Source organism: Larus michahellis, chromosome 1 (assembly GCF_964199755.1).
Source record: "Larus michahellis chromosome 1, bLarMic1.1, whole genome shotgun sequence".
Classification (NCBI taxonomy): domain Eukaryota; kingdom Metazoa; phylum Chordata; class Aves; order Charadriiformes; family Laridae; genus Larus; species Larus michahellis.
Genome location: NC_133896.1, coordinates 182,044,427 through 182,061,074, shown reverse-complemented (window position 1 = coordinate 182,061,074; position 16,648 = coordinate 182,044,427).

Sequence of the window (16,648 nt, the reverse complement as noted above, 5' to 3'; positions counted from 1 at the left end):
AGAGGTATATGTTAGCCCGCTGTTAACTTCTTTTCAATTATGGGATCAGCCTAAAAAAACAAGTTTTCTTTTCATTCCACTTCACTGTAGTAATTTGATGTAACATTGAAATATTCAGTCAGAAATAGTGAAAGGGCCTAGCATTAGAAAACATAAGAAGCAGTCATTGCAAATGTCTTATAAAAAAACTGTATTTGTTGCTGAAAAACTGTTAATATAAACAATAAAGAAGAAAAAAGATAGGTCAGAGAGTCATCACTAAGTTGTTTAATAAAGGATAAAAGCAGGCAAGTCCATGAAGGGAACACAAACAAACAGTGCTTTTCTTCTCCCCCTTATTTATGAAAAAATTAATTCTGCCTTTTTCAGTGAAATCAGAAACAGAACTTTAGAAGAAAACAATAGTTTTATATTTACCTCTTCATCCTGGAAAAGAAGAAAATTTCACTTTTTGTATGTGCGAAATCAAGATTAAAAAGCTGTGGTCTCATCTGGATTTTCAGTAATCGTTTATTGCCTAAGAGATTTGTAAAAGCTCTGCTTTACTGTGCTGGTTCCAGCTGGCTCAGTCTAACAGCAGAGGCTTGTCAATAACCCACTCAAACGCTGCCTGAGAAGTTCAGTACTTGATGTGTAATCTTCAATATCATACTTCAAAATCAGTTCTTTTGCAGTGTACTGTGAAAGACAGCCAAAATTTTTAAATTTTACCCAGGGAGATGTGAAACCAGTTGATGGCATGTAACTTGATACAGGTAATGCAAAGACGAGTACTTAAAAAATCAGTGGGAATGGCAAATCAGTGAAAAAAGACAATGATAATAGTCAGCAAGGCGCCAGATGAACATGCCAAAGTCTTCAAGCAGCAGTGGCAACTGGTAAAAATTTGGGGAATAAGTCCTCTGAGCTTCATTCATTCTCTGGTATGCATCAGCTCTGTCGTAAACAAAATACAGGCATTTCCATACACTTAGGTATACCATACACCTTTGTCTATAGTAGTAGTAGTAATAATACACCAAACCAGAATATACCTGAATAATAATAATAATAATAATAATAATAATAATAATAACAACAACAAGAACAATAATAATGATAGTAATAATAATTAATAATTATTATTAATAATAATAATACAAACCCAAACAATTTGGTTTTGGTCTATTTTATTTACAATATAAAAATGCTAGCTATTTTGTGGTTCAAAATGTCAGTATATTTCTTGGACTTGCAATCATTTTATCAAGAGGTTGACAATTTAACCTTTTGGAGACAATACCAGAAGTCCAATACTGAATGTTTTAATATTTAATTACCCTTTGTCATTGCACAGTAGAGAGGGCAGCAGGAAGGTGAGGTTATAAAAGCAATAAGCACCTGTAAGAATAAGAATCAGGAAAAAAAAAAACTGGAGCAAACTGAAACATCAATAATAAACTAAAGTGGCTGATGAAATCATTCTGATTTTGAAAATGAGAACTTGCCTGAAATTTTTCTGAGTTCATGAGGAAAAGATTTCAGAGGATTCTATATCCTTTCTTATGTTTTATATCAAAATATAATTTATTTAATAATAATACATTGATATTATTTTAACAAAACCATCTTGTGACTGGAACATTATACCATGAAGCCTCTCAGAATATCAGCTTCTGCTCTGCTGAGCGCACCAATTTGTTTGCACCTTTTTGCAGATAGAATTGATCAAGTCTCAGTGAAACAAAGGCATAATAAATTATTTTAGGAAGTTGATTGATATTCCATATATCAATCCTGTCATCTTCTTGGAATGGAATTTTATCTGTGTGTGTGTATATATATATATATATATATGGAAGTATAGCCTCTTTTTTTTTTTTTCAATGTAGTAATTTAAAATGTTATCTCTTTAAGCTTATTATAAAAATGGTAATTTGAGAATCCAATCAAACAGAAATTAACACAATCCTATAGATAATTTGTATACATGGGTTGAGTTTTTATTTGCTTAAAACAACAACTTTTGAATATTACAGTAATGACATTCATTTATTGATTTACAAGACACATAGCACTGTCAATAGCATTTCCACATCCGTTCTTTCTTCAATAACTTAAAATATTGTGAATTAAATATTTGAAGGTGTCACAGTTTTGACAAAACATGAACAAAGTGAAATTCAGGCATTGTATTTCCTAAGTGGTAATTATGAAAGAAATTCTAAAGTTTTGAAACATTTAAAATATTTCAAACCAAAGACTTGTACAAATCTTGACCTTTACCTAGAAAAAAGAAAAAAATTCAGTATGAAAAGATGTGTTCTATATATGTCTGAGTACTCTCTGTTCTCATTGATTTTTTTTTTTACAATTTGTTTGTATTCGTCATCAAAAAAGAATGTACAACTTCCTGCGCTGTAGAAGGAAAGCCAAGAATCTCTTGATTTTTACCCTTTGGTACTGATAGATTTTTGTTTGTTAGCATAATCCCACTTTTGTATGTGGAAGGAGAAATTTCCAATGTTTCTACTCACCATTGGCAATATCTAACTCATATATAAATTATTTGGAAGCTGTTCTATATTACCCAAGCATCCAAAAGATTCTATTGATGTCAGTGCGTGGTGAAAATTAGATCCCATATAAAAAAGGTTTCTCAAAGATATCAGTATTAAAACCCAGGTGAAAAATGTATGGATGAGAGAATGGATGGTATATACATGTAAGTTTTGAAACACTAGCTAGAGCTTGCATTTTGCAAGGGATGGTCCCATGTATGCTAAGATAAGAGATAAGAAATAGTAGTCATAAATAGTAGCTAGACTTCCGTAAAATAGCTTTCTAGTATTTCTAGAGAAGTTGCAAATTAAAAGCTAGAGTATTTAGGAAAAAGCCTTCACATAGAAAAGAGATGAAAGTTCAAGCACCATTGCATACCGGAGGAAAAAGAGTTAATCCTGTTATTCTTTTTTTTTTTGTCTTTCTTTTTCTTCTTTTTCTTTATCTTTTTTTTTTTTTTTTAAAAGGGTGAGTGAGACCCCTGTTATTTAAGCACCAATTCTTCTTGAAGTATTTAATTCTTTCTCTAAGGACAGATCCGCACAATATATACTATGATTTTCAGGTCTGTATTTGTCTTCCAAGAAGTATACTAAAGAATGGAAAAAGAATTCTGTATCATATATAAAATTGTATATTATTATAAGTATGTTGCAGTCAGAATAATGTGGTCCTTTGTGTTCCTCTGTGCTGAGAAGTAGATGTTAGGGGCTTGAAAAAATTGGGGATTCTATTTTTCTGTTTTGTTTTTCTTTAATAATAACAACATGATACAATCATCTACAAACAAGTAATGAAATAGCTTGCAATAAACATATTGGACTTAAAAATTATATTACTTAAAGTGGTCAAAGACTTAGACCACTTAGAGTCTGGAGTTATTTCCTTAGTAGGAGGGAATATTTTGGTCCCAGTGCAGTCAATAGTATCTTTGTTATTCCTTACAGGTACACCAGGAATTCTCTTACAATCTTTTAGAGCTTTGCCAAGTCCTATTATAAGAATATTATCTCACCAACCAGACCAAATTTTGGTTTCATTTTTTTCATTTTAAATTTTTTCTTGTTTGTATAAAGAGCTTCCTTTTTTCTTCTTCCAGGTCAGAAACATATTTCATTGGATATGACAGATCTTAGGCCCAATATACTGCACATACTAAAATACAATAGAGGAATTAAATCACTTCAACCTTAGAAATCAACTTAACAGTTTTGAGGGTGATAGAGTCAATGTTAAACCCATTGTAAGCATAAACTTAATGAATTCCTGGTACAAATATGTCTAGCTTGCAAAATTGTATTGGCTAGAGTGTTCTCTCCTTGAATGTTTACTTTTCCAAAACACATGTATCTATCTCCATAACAAATTTTCCTCTCTCTTATTTTTTTTTTTTTTTTTTTTTTTTGTGTGTGGTACGTGGCTTTTTCTAGGAAAAAAACCCCAACAAGTATTTTTATAGGGAAGAAAGAAAAAAGCTTCTTAAAAAGGTTCTCTGAAGACTGAAACCCCACAAAAATACAAAAGTTACTTCATCAGATGCACAGTCCATCTATTCTCTATTTCAAAATTCTGCCTCAAATAAATGAGAATGTTAATTAGTTTGAGAAAAGGGTAAAATAAACTATCGTATGTGAGATGAAGCATCAGCTTATAATGAATTCTTATTTTTGTAAAGGTTGAAATATTGCTTGAAATATGCTGTTAAGTATCTAATTTCCATCCTTTTTTCCCAGTAATATAGAAATACAGTATTATGTATCATGTAAGTTCATCCAAGATATCTTATACTGTGATAATGAATTCACTAGGTTAATTGTGCATGTTGCCTTTCATCAGTTCAATGTTCTTGCTTTTATTTACATTGTGTAATGTAACAATTCAGAAAAAAATTCTAGTGTATCCTTATTCGTATTAATATTTTGCAAATGCTTGATTAAAGTTATCTAAAATACAAGCTAACTTTTCATTAATGACTGCAATTAACTTTAGCTCAGAAATATGTCTGAGTAGCTAAAATTATTTCTGTCTATTGCAGACTTTCTTGCTTTTGGAATTCATATAAGACATGCATGTGTGTCGTACCACGCTAGCCTTGTTTAGCGTAATATGTTTAATCTTCTTCAGTCTTATCATCTCAAATTCACATTGTCTAATGGAAACAGAGAAAATAAAAAATTTACCCCAATGCTTGTGATGGGTCCAAAAGAAAAGCAGAGATGGCCAAAGCCAGAATCTGATCTCCTATTTGTAACATTATTCTAGGTATATTCCACTAATTTTGTTGCAGTTTTCCTGTTTCTGATAATTATGCATTGATTAGTTCTTGTAGTTAGTTGTTTCTTTGAAGTAAAGACTTTTGTAATTTCTAAATTACATTATAATTTCAAATAGAAAATCTTCCTTTATTTTTTTTTAAGCTTTGAATCCAGACTTTGAAACATATCTGATTTGCTCAAATAACTCAAGTACATTGAAGATATCATTTTCTCTTGTCTTTAAGATTTAGGGGTAGACGAGTTGTTTATTTAACTACATGCTTCCCATGAGTCTGTTCAAATGTCTAGCATTCACTACAAAATAATAATTTAAATTTCCTTTTTCTTTCTACCATAGGTCTCAAGTACATAGAGATTTCATTTCTCTAGGTACTGAATACTGATTATCATTACTTATCATAAATAGTAATCTCTTTTATACCCAAGAGACTGGAAATGTCTTTTTCGTTTTCTTGCCTAGTTTTTTTCTTTTCAAATCTAAGTTGAGTTGTAGTATGATTTTTAGCATTATTATTTCCAAGAGACTGCTATCTAGATTTTACAATGATTACTACTATTTATTGCTTTAACTCCAGTTGCTGTAACGCTAGCCACCAATCTCTCTGGATTACTCCGGACGAAATGATTTTGGACTTCCCTTGGGCTATTTTAGCAAATAGCTAAAGGCGTTGAGAAAATAGCTTAAGGCGTTGAAAAATATCTTCTCAGAACTCTGTTATATTTTGACATTAAATCAGTTTGGATTTGAGTTATTGTCATCACTTATTTAAAGATAATAGGTATTTCTAAATACTAAACACACAAGATCCAGACCACCAATTTTATATGCTGTCACAGGGGTTGCAAAAACTTTTTAAAACTAGGGTTGAAGAAAGCATCCCAGACCTATAACAGTGTACATACTAACAAAGTCTAAAGTGGAGTGCAGTACTGCTTTATCATAAGGTGTGGGAATACTGGCCAGCATTCACTGGCCTATGGAAGGTAAACACAGGCACACGGCCCAAGGAGGAAGAAACGGAAGCATTTCAAGAGCAATTCAGAAAATTTATATGCTAGAGAGTACAGTATTTCCTTGTATTTTAGGCGTTTGATTGAAGGCTATACATAAGCAAGGAAACACAAGGGTCGAATATATTAATTAGATTTAATAGGATAAGACTAAATAATTAACAATAATACTAAAGAACCAGCATTAATCCCAATAATATATAAGATATACAAGAATTATACTCAGCCAATTACATCAGCAGGAAGCTGTGCACTCCCAGCAGTGGACAGCAAATGTCAGACACTGTGGGCGCTACAGCTTCGGAAGGAAGTGCAGCCTCAGGGGTCCAGCACCGGGGCAAGGATTTCTCTGGACTGCCACCATCAAGGGAGAGAGAAACTATGCAGAAAACTTTCTAATTTATACCAAAAGTGACATTCGTGGTATGAAATAATCCTGTTGGCCAGCCTGGGTCAAATGCCCAGGCCTCACTCATCCTCACCCCGCACCTGGCAAGGCTCAAAAACACTGAGACCTTGAATCCCACATAGCCTAGCTGGCTATAAAGTAAATATTTTCACAAATTCAGACACTAGAGTCTTCCAAAAGTGGAGTTTTCCCCAGCATTAGAAGAGAAATTAGTCTTGTGTCACTCAACCCAGGACAACTGGAAAAACAAACCAAACACAAAAATTTATTATGAGAAGAACTACCTCAAAGTACTGCCAGTGAGATCTGGACTATATCTTCACTGCACTAGTGGCTTAGATATGTGTAGGGGCAAAAAAAACCCCTCACAAACACAGATGACCTGTTAACAACTTTTTTTCCTTGTGACATAACTGTAGAGTAAGACCAGTGGGTAATAGGAACCCCAGCAGCACCTTCTAAGAAGCTTTTAGATATGGAAAAAATCAAATAAGTTGACCTGGAGTGATGTGATCAATGAGGTCCTCTGCATCTAACCATCTAAGTTAGAAACACAATAAGTAGTGAAGACAACAGTGCCTGATTATGAGGAACATCAAATATGGGTATCCAACACCCTGTAGATGTTTGAGCCCAAAGTGGAAATTCTGTAACACCTGACATGTTGAATGATAGCTAGAGAGTGTCCTTTCCCCTGGGTCCATGCTACTGGTCACAGCTGAATTGGAAGGGCAAGGTTCGATTGGTGTGAGTGTGACGGGTATGAGTGTTGCAGAATAGCAGCCTTGAAACAGAAATTGCTATCTACCTGGGATATTGTTGAGTTTTTGGCCGGATTGGCCAAACAGAATGACAGATGGCTCTCCCTCCCCTCTCTCCTCAGAGAGGAGAGGAAGAGATAAGGAGATTTACGAGTTTAGAAAAAGAACTAAACTACTTTAATGAAAATAATAATAAATAAGAAAATAGTAAATAATAATAGAATAATAAAAATTAAAGAAAAAAAGTATACAATATATACAAAACCTATCAGTCTATCTGAACCATTCCAGACTGACCAGCTTCCATTGCTCTCCAGTTTATTAAACAGACATCTTTCAAATTTCCTGGATAGGTTCTAAGTTCATGATTTCTGGGTCGTATTCTTCCTTGCTTAGGCCGTTTCTTGGTTAGCTAGTGTCATGGACTTCTCAAAGGGTTGTCTCAGGCTTCTCAAAGGGTTGTTACCAGAGTTGTCAGACTCAATATGATTCAACCATATAAATGTTTGGGAATAAGAGGCATTTAAAGTGCGTGTCCCTCTATGCTCAGCAGTATCAGATTAGTTAAAATTTCAGTTTTCAAAAATGGTATTCTGGTTTTCAATATTTCTTCAAATGCTCGACATTCAGCATGGGTGTGTCTTATGAAGGATCCTTTTCTCTCTCTCTGCCCTGCTCTCTCTCTTTCTTTTTCTCTTTGCCCCACCCCCCTCCCACCTCCCCTCCTATTATGTTATTAGACCTGTCTGGACCAGTCATGGATGTCTGGTGCCCTTTACAGATGCTATATTCTTCTATTAAAGGCATTAGAACTATGAGAATATGTTTCAACAATGGCAACTTGAGGGTTATATGTAGCTTTAAATGCATGAGAAGAATTATTTCCTTACCCTGATCGTATCCTTAAACTTCAAAGACAATTATAAATTATTTCAAAGTTATTGTGATTCTTTGTCTTTATCATCAACTCAGTATTTCAGAATTTAGCGGTCTCACTGATTAGTGTCCTTCTAACAGACTTTCTGTCTGACCAAATTCTGCTTAAAGTGTATTGTTAATTGTCTACATGTATACATACTTGTCTCTCTTGGTTACTGAGCATAGTCCTAAGTGTGCTGAGCTTCACAGAACTTGTGTTATAAAACTTTTCAGATGGAATTCACATTATGGACACAAATTTCCTGATATTGTGTAATATGTGTATACATTACATAGAGAGGAAGCAAGCTATATGCAGAATTCTGATTAAAACCTTTAAATCATTTTCTCTGGCTCTGCTGATAACTAGCTTTGCAATTTAGTGTCGGTCTTGGTTATGTTCCCAGCAGGTTATTAACAATTAATTAGCAATACATATCAAATGCTCTCTGTGCTAGTGTACTAATTGCATGGCACCAGAATGGGACTCCACTTGGTAAATAAACTGTAGCCATAACCATTTGTTTCAGATGATACATATACACAGTTTACGTATATTTTTCATGTTATATTTCAGCCTTTACTCAGAGTTACAGCCAGGAGGCATAAAGACTATTTATGAGCTTTGGGTGAAACTATTCAACAGTTACACAACAGATAAAAAATGGAATAATTTTGCGTATGTCATATTCCTCTCTTCTCATTCCCCTCAAGGTTTTTCCCCCTTTCATTCTCACTCTATATCAAAAATCTTGTTCTTTACATTAACAAGGAGTCTAGGAAAAGGGACCTCCCAGGTAACCGCTGGATAATTAATATAAAAAACCAAAACTATGGATTCTGAGCAGAGTCAAAATAAAAAGACACTAAAAGTAAAATACCCAAATTTTTTTCGTATACAAAGTAAAAATATGATTAAATGCTACACGTAAGTGTTCAACAATAAAAGTTACACTGCAACACCCCCAATAAGTAACATTTGATTTATGAGACATTGTATTACAGGATAGCAATAGCACAAAAGAATAGACTTTTTTCCCTGTGAGACTGAAAATCATCACTGTTTCTTCTGTGTTTTCTAAGTAAGTTGTATAAAAAGACTTAATCTTCAGCTAGACCAACTTATGTCTCTTTTGGAGTAAGAATGGTAGAAACAGATGCAAATGGTGTGCAGAATTAGATATACGCAACAGATAATTAAATTGAAAGCTACATTCATTCAGTTGCCTCAGGATTTATATAAAAGCTAATGAGTTTGTGTCTCTATCTAGCTGGTAAACTAATTCTTAATCACTTGAGATATAATGTAGAGGGATCATAACAAAGTGAAAATAGAAAAATATTGCTCACAGATTGGAACTACTTCTGAGTTTCTTTTTGCTAAACTGCAATGCAGACCACAGAATTTTGCAAAAAATAAAACCAGTCCTACTTTTGTCAGCCTTGATATGGATGAAACTTTGAATATTCTCTGATTAAGAAAAAAACAAAACAAATAAAAAAACCCCCCACAACACAACAAACAAAACCCATTGTATAATATAAAAAGTAAATTATTTACTTTTGATTCTTTCTTTTTGAGTAAACAATTATGATAAACATGGAAATCATAAAACATACCGATTTGGCCTGAGAACAGAATACAGACTACAGGAAAATTAACTCTGGTACATTTTTGATGTCTGAAGTTACTTGAATTTCCTTGGTGGGTTAATCTTGGATGGCTGCCGCGTGCCCACCAAGCTGCTCTATCACTCCACCTCCCCAGCAAGACAGGGGAAGAAAATACGTTGAAAAGCTTGTGAGTCGAGATAAGGAGAGGGAGATCACTCATCAGTTACCATCATGGGCAAAACAGACTCAGCTTGTGGAAGATTAATTTAATGTATTGCCAATTAACAGCAGAGTAGGATAGCAAGAAATAAAAACTAAAAAATCCTTCCCTCCACCACTATCCTCTTCCCAGGCTCAACTTCACTCATGACTCTTCTACCTCCTCCTGTGAGTAGCACAGGGGCATGGGGAATGCAGGCATTTCAGTCAGTTCATAGCACTTTGTCTCTGCCACTCCTTCTTCCTGATGCTGTTACTTTTCTCCAGTGTGGGTCCTTCCCACAGAGTACAGTTCTTCAAGAACTGCTCCAGCACTGGTCTTTTGCACGGGATATGTTCCTTACGAATGGATTTCTCCAGCGTGGGCTCTCCAGGGGTCACAGCCTTCTTCAGGCATATCCACCTGCTCTGACATGAGGTCCTCCTCCATGGGCTACAGGTGGATATATGCTCCACCATAGTCTTCCATGGGCTGCAGAGGAAAAACTTGCTTCACCATGGTCTTCTCCATGGGCTGCAGGAGAATCTCTGCTTGGGTGCCTAGAGCACATCCTCCGCCTCCTTCTTCTCTCACTTTGGTGTCTGCGTAATTGTTTCTCTCACATTTTCTCATTCCTCTCTCACAGCTGCTGCACAGAGTTTTTTCAGCCTTTCTTAAAAATATTATCACAGAGGCACCAGCAGCACTGCAAATTGGATCACCTTTGGCCAGCAGTGTGTCCGTCTTGCAGCCAGCTGGAATTGTCTCTTTCTGACATGGGGGCAGCTCCTGATCTTTTTCTCACATCAGCCACCCTGCAGCCATTGTCCCTCCCCCCAATCTTACCGTATAAACCCCAAAACAAGTTTTTTATATTTAGACTGGCTGCTTTTGTGACATGTTCTGCAGTATAATTACAGTGATCCAGATAACAGAACACCTTTACTTCATTAAAACTCAGCTGGTACTTATTACAAATGCCTGTGCCTATGACTCAGTCAATGGGTTCCCTATTATTCTAAGCATAGTGCAACCTTGAGCACCAAACTGTTCTTGTTCTTTAAAGCTTTAAATGAGAAACAACAGGATTGTATCAAGAATAATAAACAAGTTTTAAATGTCAAGCTCGGGAGGTGTGGAGTGAAGAGTTAACAACTAAATGGAAAAAAATGAATTAAAAAATATTAGAATCATGGACAAAGGGAGAAAATAGAAAGAGAAGCAAATGCCACGTGGGACAGCAGTGAAGGGACTGCACAAGTGTAGAAAGGAGGAGGCTGAAGCAACTATCAAGCTAACCCATCACAGAGCAAGTTCAATCTGTATTGGACCTTCTGAATGCCCCCATCTTCCTCTGCACTTACTCTTAGCTACTGGAATTTCTGTCCTGTTTGTTTATTTTCTTACCTGGCTGGAGAGGGAAAAGATGACATTTATGTGTGTAGAGGAAGGATGGGTGGGTTATCCCCTAGTCTGTATTTTTTATTGATATTTAAAGTGAAGACAGTGATTGGACTTTGACTCCATTTTAGTTTTTCTTTCTTATTGTGCCATTCTGTATGTTAGCTTTTTCAGCAGCTATTCCTCCTGGCTGGACTCTATGGTGCCTTTTCCCTTGTATTTGGGTATAAATAATAACAGAATAAAGCTGTCTCTTTCTAAATCGGAAACAGAGAACTTTACTTATGTTGTGGCTTCTGATAGTTTTCACCTCCCCATTGAAGGAATAGATTTTCAAACATTCCAAGGGGAGCCAAAACTTTTAAGACCATTATGGTTTGAAAGGCAATAACAGTAGGTGTGAAAACTTCATACTTATTTGGATAGTGAAGCTAGTAAATTAAAGCAGTGATGATTTATGAGCATTATGGAATATTTGCCTGCTAGAAAATAACACATCAGTTAAATCAACAAATGAGGTTGGAGAAACAAATAAGAGTATCAGGGTCTATAGTAAAATGGATCAATAGTACTGCTGATGACAACAGTATCCTGAGTTCACTACATATAGAAAGAATATATTTCTTCTCCTTTCTCCCTTTCTCCTTTTTTTATTGTTCATTTCTTCCTTCCTTCCTTCCTTCCTTCCTTCCTTCCTTCCTTCCTTCCTTCCTTCCTTCCTTCCTTCCTTCCTTCCTTCCTTCCTTCCTTCCTTCCTCCCTTCCCTCCTTTCCTCCTTTCTTCCTTTCTGAACAGAACTTTCCATGAAGTCAAACACAGATATGCTTTTGTTTCATGAATTCTGAATTTATTTTTGTGACTAGTGAGTCAGAGGGTGTCATAATGACTTTTTAAACTACTTAACATAGCCCAAGTCTATTCCCAAAAGCATCACTATGTTTTTTTTTTTTCCTGTTGACTTCAATAAGAACAGAATGACAGCAGTTCTGAGAATGTTTGAAGATCCCAGCACGGGTGGTAGACCCTAAGTGACCCCAGACCACAAAAAGCATTAAAACAGCTTATGGACACCATGTTAGGAATAAATAAATGAATTTAGCAAAAGCATTGCCTTTTTGTTAAAAGAACCAGTAAGGTGCTTTGTATATTGCTCTTCTATTGAGGTCGTCTGGCCACAGGAAATATTGTCTGTTTAAATATTTAATTACATCATTATAAAATATTGACCTAGTTTTAGTTTAATTTATCATACACTTAAGCCATCATATTTTTAGTTATGATCTTTATTCATTGATCATCTCCTATCCATAAGTTTTTTCTTATATATATTGAATTTAATGGTATTTATCACACTGATAATAGTATTAAACCCTTCATCTCTTTAAAATTTAATATTATTCAAGATATTTTGATAGCAAGAGGAAAAAAAAAAATATATATATAAAACTACCTTTAACAAAAGTCTTAAAATAAACTTTGTTTCTCAAAATGATATTATACATTTTTGAGTGTATATACATACACGTATATAAATATATGTAATAATATATGTATATAAAAATATATATATACACATTATACACACACATATATATATATGTGTGGGTGTGCATATGTGTTTATATATATAATCACAAAGACCGTTTAAGTTTTTGAGTCTGTTAACATTTTGTTTGGAAGTTTCTGGGACGTAAGAGTACATAACTGAAATTAGTGTATACAGACGTATATTACAATATTCTTTAAAAACTATGTATATTGACAAAAGGAAAAGAATGGAAAGGAAACTTATGTAGACAGTGCTTCAATAATCACAATGTCATTCAAAAAAAAGCATGCTAATGTCTTAAAAGGTGGTTGATAATAAAAATAACGAAGGAGAATTCTGTAATAATCACAAAAGTAACAGTGGTTTTAGAAGTTCTGAATCAGACACCTTGCACAGCTGGCTTAGCAGCAAATATTAAAGTGCATTCAATGTAAAAAATGATCTGACGTGTATCTGCACCTACAGTAATAGGTCGTTATGTTCTACTTTCAGAGGTGTAATAGAAATTGAGGAAGTAATGGGATTTCATTCCAAATGATTAGAACAACTCCTTATGGAAAAATTATTTTTATGTGTAGAGAACAACCACTAAAATGTCTTCGTTCTGATGGCAAAGGGAGATTTGTGGAAAAAAAAAAAAAGAAAGAAAAAATGCAGATAAACAGTATTATTCTGTCATACCTCAGGTGTTTGGTTCCATCTGTTAGCTTAAGTGCTCATAGCATGTTTAAAATCTAACTTTGGAAAGTGGAACATGGCAAAATGGTAGGCTTAAGCATTACTGAAGACAATATTCTTGTTGTAAATTCCTTTATTTTTCTGTCTGGAACTTAAGAAAGCTGTTAACAGCCTAATGCGTAGGCTTAAACTTCATGTTCTGCATGTTTCACTTCAAGACACTAATATTTTTATTTACATGTCAAATGTTTCTGCCAGATAACCTCTTTGGGGCTGAAAAAGTTGCACTGTGCTATCCATAATGAAATATTACAGCTATTTATTTATCTATTTATTTATTAAATTATTTTCTTTTTGTGATATGTGTCTTGGAACAAAAATTAAAGTTTTTATAAGTAATTGGTTCTAAATTGTGAAATAGATGATGGTTGAGTAAAGACTTATTAAATTGCAACAGGAAATTCTCTGAATAGCCCACTACCATGGAACTGTACTTCCGTAAGCACTGATAATTCCTCCCCTGCTCTTTCCCCACACTTCTGCCTGATAAATTCATGGTTGTTGATAGAAGTAATGAGAGACTGAAAAAAAGGGGAAAAATGCCTGGATAGGAACACTACGATCCCAAACCAAGTTCAACTGTGATAACTTGTAAACGTCTATTTAAAAAAACAAAACAAAAACAAACAAAAAAAAACCAAACAAAAAAAAGGACACACAAAACCCCCAAACACACCAAAACGAAAAAAAACCCAAACACCTCTAACCCCAAAACCTCCAAACAAACAAACAAAAAACAAAACCAAACCCCATAAATCTTAAATATATGAAGTTAGAGACAAAGTTGATATTTGACGTGAAATACAGGGAGCACAAAGATTACATTGTCTTGGACAAAGTCATGGAAAAGGAAGCCAGCAGGAGAAAAAAATCTGAGATTGTACAAAAGCAGGATCTGGAAAGTAACCATTGACGACATCAGTAACACTGAACTGTCAAAATGGACACAAAGACTTATTGTAAGGTAAACTTACCCAGCACATGGATGGTTTGAAGAGGAGATCACATAGTTACAAGGGCATATATTTTTAGATTTAGGATTAATGTTTGAAACAAAGAATGGAATAATAATTGTCTGAGTTTTGGGTTTGTATACTCCTGAGATGTTCTTTTTTTTTTTTTTTATAAAGACACTTGTATGACATTGGGAAAAACCCCACCTATAACTTATTTCCCCTTCAGTAGGCTGCCCTTTACAGAAAAAAGATATGGGATGGAAGCTACCTGAAGAAATGGAAAATTCAAATTTAAAAAATGGAGAGTTTGTGGTAGTGCATACTAAAAAGAATCCAGAAATGTTGAGGGGCATCATACTAGGATACGCAGTAAAATAATATTTTTTGGGAGGTGTAGTATATTAATTGTACTTCATGTTATAATATACATGGAAAAGATGGATATAAACAGTCCATGATCCAAGAAAGAAGAAATGTCATTTTAGTATTGTAATTTTAATACAGAAAAAATTACTGAAAAAAAAAACCACAAATAAGACTTTCAAGAAAGGAAATGAAACAAGTGAACACAACTGAAAAATACATGTCTAACATCATCAGTGAAGATGAATGAAATGTGGTGTTGGGAACTTTATGTCATAAAACACAGAATTTCAACATTCCTATAATAAAAAAATTCACAGCAAAAAACCCACACATGTTGAGCATAGTTTTATCTTTTTACATGATCCCACATTTACCAAAGGAATACGTGAATATACAGCTAAGGAAAGCATGACAAGGAAAAAGAACAGAACAGCTTTAGAAGTTTCAGACTTTGGCCACACAGTTTGAAATTACATGAAAGTAGTTGTAATGAGTTAAATGAATAAAGACAAATACTATGAGCATCATACATTAGAAAAATATAAAGGCTACCATTTTAAAATTGCAAGTTTGGAGAGGTCTAAAATGTAAAAGCTGAGAAATGTGATCCTGCAAATGTACAAATAACAGTCAAAAGTCTATTAAACAGACTGGAAGTGTGCAAGAGAAATTGAGTTGTTGGCATTATAGAATAGTTAAATAAAAGGAACTTCAGATCTGTGCTACTTTAGAGACTAAAAGGAAGAAAAAGCAAATAGGGATTCTAATAAAATTAACTATTTACCTAATAAAGGGAAATCAACCCGCATAAATGCAAAATTCCTGATTTTTAAGGTACTTATGAACAAGAGGGGCAATACAGACTGATTATCTTCACCAAGTCTTGGATCTTTTTTCTTTTTTCTTTCTTTCTTTTTACTGGAGTACTTTTTCAATTATTCACTTCTCTCTTAAAAAATAACCACAAACTGATATTTCAGTTTTATCGCAAAAAAAGAAAATTTTCAAAGAAACAGTACTAGATCTAATATTCTTGAGGTGTGACAGGGGACCTCTTGACAAATAAAGTCTGTGGCTAAGGCCATTTGAATAGTAGAAATATTCCATTGCTGCTGCTTACACATGCTTAATTATATCAACACCAGTTTTGCCCTATAGTGTAGCTATTTGAATTTTTCTGTGGCTTTCAGCTATGTAAGTGATGAACCTGGGGATCACAATGGCAACCCATTTGGCAAATGTTTTCTCTTTTTTAATGTTAAGTGAGTCAGTAATCTTTATTTCCAACTACTGTTGTCAGCCCTGTGTGAAAAACTGCGTAAATGGTTTTCATACAGCAACATAATCATAGATTAGAAAAAGAAATTGGAAAAAGATGTTAAAAGTTAACTTGGAAAAAATAAGTCAGTCACCTCTCAGAAACACTGCTAACTAGCTTTTAATGTCACAAACATGCATTTTATAGAAAAAAAATAGATATTTTCAGAGAAAATTAACTGTGACAAGTTTTTGATCACTGCTATAGAGGCTGTTGACCTGCTCTCTGTATTTAAAAGTCAAGGGTAATTAGTCACTTTTTTTTATTCTTAATGCAAGATTTTAATTTCCATACTCGTGCCTCAGGCCTTTGACTTTCACAATAAGGTTGTTGTTCTGCAAACAGTATAAGCCTTTTGCCCGAAGTACACAGAAGAGGATCACCCACTTCAAATCTGTTTGAAAGCCTTAGCAATCTAATTTAACCAGGAAAAAAAAAACAAACACTGAACTGTTTTAAAGACCTATTTATGCCCTCTGCGAAAGACAGAAAAAGGCAAATACCTAGTCCTGGTGATCAATCAGTAATTTATCACAAATTTAAAGGTTACTCATCTGTGTCACACATAGCAAAATAATTCTTATCTTAGTT